Raw genomic sequence first — 6,000 nt, 5'->3', positions numbered from 1 at the left:
AATGTGAAGGTTCTAACGTGGCCCGTGAAGTGGATGAAGTTAGCGGGCAGGATGGCTACTGTGAGGGAGGAGGAGTGGGCAGGGGCTTATAGCATAGTTCAGTTATGTTGGACATCCAACAATAGTCACTATTTTAACAATGCTGCAGGAATCATTATTATACATAAATTATGTATCTGTTTCCTGCATATTCCTGTTTCTATAGCATAAGTTACTGGAAGTGAAACTGATGAGCCAAAGAGCTTGCCTTTTTTATGGCTTTGATGCATGGGGTCCTCCAGAACTTTTATCCAAATTTAACTTTAGCTTCCTTCCTTCCCTCTCTCCCTCTTTCCTTTCTTCATTCCTTCCTTTCTATCTCATTTTTCCTCTTCTTCTTCCTCTTCATCATCTTTATCTTTTAGTCTTCATTAGAAGAAATTTTAATAAGATTAACTTCACAGTTCATTTAAAAGGAGGAAAGGGGTTTGATTTTCAGTCACAGCGATATTGACATCTTTTAACTTTCCTTCTTTAAAATACCAGCCCTGTATTTAACATATATGAAACTTATCTACTGATGTTCTTGGCCCTTTCTCCTACCTTTTTTGGTCTTTCTCTTCATTTTTGTTTCTCCCGGTTTATTTCCTGTTAACAATGAATTGTGGGTGCCTTTGAATAGAAATGTCTTGTAGACCTTGGGGGCTGTGTGTTCTCAATGCCACACACATGGACTTGGGTTGTGCTTTTTCAACTGATCCCTAGAGGTTACAGTTTTATAGGCCATGCACATATTTTTGGAGATGGCCTGGACAATCCTGCCTGTGCAAAAGTTATGTAAATGCGTCTTAGAGACCCCACAAGAATATGTGCTAAAATTCCAGAAAGGAACGTCTCAAGGAGATAGGAAAGAACAGGAGGCTTTTGAGTCACAGTTGATCTGTTGGCATGTTTGCAAAATTGTCTGCTATCTAGCTAAGCTTCCTCTCAAACAAATTATTGCATCTCCACAATGAATGGGGTAAACACTTCACATTGGAAATGTTTGCAGGTGAAGCAAACAATACTTGGAAGGGAGTAGACAAACTTAGGGACTGTTTGCTGAAATGTTTGGAAAGCATTTGCCATTGTAGGCAAATTCAGTGTCTGACCTGTATTGTTGATTCTTGTGAGCAGATAGGGGAGGAGCAGAGGCTTCTAAATGCGAAGTCAAAGAAACAAAAAGGGGAGGTGTGTATTCTGTTGAGCATTGCACACATGTAATGGATTCTTTCAAAACTGTTTAATTCTGAGGTGAAGGTTTTGTTTCGTTTTTGTTTTTGTTTTTTAAATAAATGCAGGCGTTGTATGTCAGTGTGAAAACCCCTGATGTTTCCTATGATTATATACTGGGATTTATTAATAAATAGCATTTTCACTTGACAGAAAAATATTCTTTGCTGAAAATTCAGGCCAGTGAAAAATTAAAGGGTCAGCATTGACTTAGGTCAAATTCATGAATTAGAAATCAGGGCCCTTTCCTCAAGACACTTTACTGCCATCTGCCGGAAAATCAACAAAGTAAAAGTACAAACCAATGATGACTCTGTCATGGATGGAGCCCTCTATGGTTGTGCAAAGCATAACTTGCATGTTCATACACAGTAGCCCTGTAGGGGATATTCCAGATTTAATTAAATCAGCTGGTAGAAGTTGATGTTCAACAAATAGTGACAGGAATACTGTCTATTGATATGAATTTTGAATTAAGAAGGTTGGATTTCCCTGCAGATCCAGCCTGTAGGTAACATCATTCCATTTTTTTGTGGAGTGCTAATGATTTGAAATGAATTGCTCATAATTTTTCCATATAGAATATTGACTGCTATGAAAACTACTGTGAGAAAGAGTAAAGGATTATTAGGGGTCCGGCAGGGTTTGTCTCTGTCAACACCCCTGCAGAAGCTTTGGGTTGTGCTGGCCAATATCTGTGCTAAGAATATATAAACTGTAGTGTCAGCAGCAGAATGGGAAGTCTCCAGGAAGACAGCCTCAGCTAACCATTTTTTTTCCTTTACCAAATGCTGGGCTCCAGGTAGATCTGAAAATGGGGCCTGGTTTAATTAGGCAGAACTTTCAGGAAGCCAAGTAACAAATGACAACTTAATTAAATATAATTAAGACATTTTAGACCTTCTTGAGGCCTCTTTCAGCAGGGCGATGATTGCAGCACAGGGAGGCCACAAGGAAAAGAGAGGCAAGGTGCTTTCATTTTCTTTTTTCTTACTTTTAGGTCTCAGCTCTTTTTTTCCTCTTCACTATTGGAAATGCAGCTGGATCCCATTTATAATCCATTTTCGCATTTGTTTGAATTCAAATCCCAGATTGTTGTGCTTTCAAGGTTGAATGTGTGCGGCAGCTAACGTTTCTCCAGCCATTTCAGGAGTTACTGGATAACTGGGCTCCAGGAAGGGAAACTATACCACGCGTTTGAGCCACAGGGAGGAGAGAGAGAAAATAGACCCAAACCCAAAACTTCTGACATCACTGTTGTTTGGAGAGATTGTTCTGCTCAGAACATGTGCTGCCTACTTAAGACTCTAATTATTCTAAATAATTAGAATAAATTGGCTCTAATACCTATGGTTTATTATTTGATATTAAAGAGCAAGCCATTTTAAAAAGAAATTCATAATGCAATCAAAATATTGACAACAAACTCTATCCGTAGAAAGTCTTGGGCTTGGAAATACCTATGCTTTCTACTCTTCCACCTGAATTCTAATCTGAGTGCTGTCCTGTGTGCTCCCCAGGTCTTTTCCAGTATCCTGTTTATGTCTAAATCCAATAGTCCAGCCATGCCAGCTTGTTACCACATGGAAAACTCCATTACTCAGAGAAAGTTATGAATCCCTATATTCTTTATGCTTTAAGATCCACCATGACATCTCAAAATAATTGCCAGGTAAACCCACCAGATGGTTTTGGGGGAACAAGCAATAGACTTATAATTTCCATTAGCATAATATTGTTATTATAAAGATTTAGTGACCTCACCAATGTGGTGTCCTGTCTTCGTGGAAAGTTTGTGAGCCAGAAATAAAATAATACCTATGGGGACCCATGAGGACATTTGAAAAAGTACTAGTGAGGTTAATGAGATCTCAGGTCTCTTCAGCTCCTAACAGAAATGTTCTTACTTCAGCTGAGCTCAGTGGTCTGGGATGGCACATGGCAGATGCAAAGCAGACTGAAGAGGGAGAAAGAAAGGTTCATTTCCAGTCCCAGCTCTGCTGCTACACTTCAAATTAAGATCGAGGCTCTGATCTGGTTTCAGATTGCCTGAATTTTGGTTCTGGTTCCATTCTTTACTTGCTGGAAGACCTTGGGCATATTACTTAAGCTCTCTATGCTCCAGTTTTTTCATCTGCAAAATGGATATAATAACAGTACCTCAATCAATGGTTGTCATGAAGGATGAGGTAGTTCTCACAACAGTGCTTAGAATAGTGCCAGATGTAGTAAACACACAGTGAATATTAACAATTATTATTTCTATTTTTAGGATTATAGAATGTTAAACAAGTCATCTGACTGTGCTAGACCTCAGCTTCCTTGACAGTCAAATGAGAGAGGTTGGCTTAACTCTGGAATTCTGTGATTCTATGAGCTATAATCTTGATAAAGTTAAAAACCACTGTTTTGAAATATGAATGTGAGTTTTGCTCTTTGAGACCTATCATCAGACTTTGGAAATCAGATGTATTGTACAATGGGTATTAACTATTGGAGCAAGAGTTCAGAGGAAAGGTTATTGAGAAGAAAAGGCTTTTATGTAGGGGACAGAAGAGGTGGTGGGTCTCTTTGCCTGGTACTAACATGCTTGGGAGTTTGTTAGCTCTTGCTTGTTTGGGGGTCATAGAGAGAAGAAGAGGTGATTAGTTTTTAAAGGGGCTTAAAATGGATTGTTCAAATTGGTCATCTTTAATCATGAGAGGCAAGAACACATCCTTCTCCTTCGACATGGAAGTAGCATCTTTCATTTTGACCTTTTGTCTGCAGAAAAGGGGAGGACCTCTTGGAAATACCGGGAAATAAATCAGGTGGTTGCTACTCCTGGGCTGGATAAATCTTTTGAGCCCTGCCAGTTGCCTGTGTCTTATAGTGCCAGTAACATATGCCCCGTGTTTGCACAAGGATTATTTTAGTTTCTAGATGTCTGACCATAATCAATCACAGTAGTTGATTATGCTCTGGGGATGCAATTGAACAATCCATTAGGCATTGACTCCTCTGTCTTCTACCCACAGGGCAATTGTTCTTTTCTCCTTTAAGGAAGAGAAAGTGTCCTTTTGCCTCTCATGTCACTTTGATACACAAGTTCTCTGTCCTGTTATTTGTAGTTACCCTGGTGAAGAACACAAACGGTCTTGCCCTTTGCATTAGAGCAGCCATCTTGAGGAAGACTTTGAGCTTCAAATCTTTACACTGTTGGGATGGATGGAGCCAAAATCCCTTGCAAAAAAGTCTCTTGGTATGGGGTAATAACACAATTGATATCCCTGTTCTCTATCAAAATTGCCCTTCTCCTCTTGTCCAGTGACCTGACTCTGCAGGGACATGGCATGTCACAGCCAATACAGAAAGAACTTTCCTCCAAAACCCCAATTCCCAGGAAAGAAACCCATTTATATATGAGGTAAAAGTCATTAAAGTTTCTTTTAAGCACACTGCCTGGTTTCTTTAAGGGCAATGTCGATCACTTTTTATTTTATTTATAGGCCATATGTAATTCATGTGGATAACTTACATAACTTTAAACCAGCTAATTTGGTATAAATTGTATTTCTGTCTTTAGCTACAAGTGCAATACTCAAGAATCTCCTATTTTGAGTCACCGTCAGCTTTTCAGGATTTGCAGTTAGTCCACGTGGTTCCATTCATGTTAAACACTCAGCCCCATGAAATTCAAGCAGTTCATTTCCTATTCAAACAAGCTAAATACAAGAGACAAAATGAAGATAAATTCTTCAATGGAACAAGATAAGCTGGTTGGGTAAGGGCAAAGATAATTAGTCAGTCTTAAGCCAACTCTGACTCTTCCAGGTTTTATCTTTGCAGCTCTTGGTGATGGACCTCTGTCTCTGAAGCTTAGTGATATCTATCTTTCTCCCATACCTGGGGCATTTCAGTAACAAGTTGATGGTGGCTGTAAATGCCCACCTAATAGTCTTTTCATTGTGTGCACATCCCTGGATGATGGGAGGCAGGACAAAAGGTGTGGAAAAATTGGCCTTAGGGAGAAGCAAGATGAGGGTTCTCTTTGTGAGGAAACACTAACAACATGAAAGTTTCTAACTGAAATGCTTGGTGGGAAGCAGACTTAAAACCAATGTCCTCCAATGTTTCACATGAGGGTATTGCTACATAGGTTTTGGAGGATGATAGTAAATCAGTTCTTCTTTTAAAATGTACAATATATATAAATTTTAGTTTCATGGCTCCCAGCCTTTTTTATGCTGCACAATGAAATCTTCAAGTGGAAGGGGACTCTTGATTGACCTGTAAGAATGATCCAAATAATTGAAGAAATAGAAACTGCATCCACGGTGTGTAGTCTCCTCAAAGAATGACTCAAGACCAGGAGACTTTAAATGTTTTTGTTTCCAGAAGGACTGTTGATATGTACAGGTGGACATGGTAAAAACATGGCTGAAATTTGAAATACTTAGGGCTAGATAATTGAGTATATTCCAGAATCTGAGGCCTAAAGCTTCCATCTGCATCCTTCATATATTTTGCAAAATATAAATCTTGTGATAAGGCACAAAGTCCCACGTTTCCAGATGTGGGAAGTTAAGCAATTATATACATATATAATTACATTTCAGAAAATTTGCATCTTTCATAGAATCTAAGAAGACATGCTTTCCATGAAGCTGGCATATAGCCTGATAATTAAAAGCAACTGTTACAAGGAAAGGGAGGTATGATAAGGTAGAATTACAAGTCAAAACAAAGCAGGTCAGAAGTAATAGTCAA

The sequence above is a fragment of the Hyperoodon ampullatus genome, assembly GCF_949752795.1.
Source record: "Hyperoodon ampullatus genome assembly, chromosome: 14".
NCBI classification, from domain to species: Eukaryota; Metazoa; Chordata; class Mammalia; order Artiodactyla; family Ziphiidae; genus Hyperoodon; species Hyperoodon ampullatus.
This window is presented reverse-complemented; position numbering follows the sequence as displayed.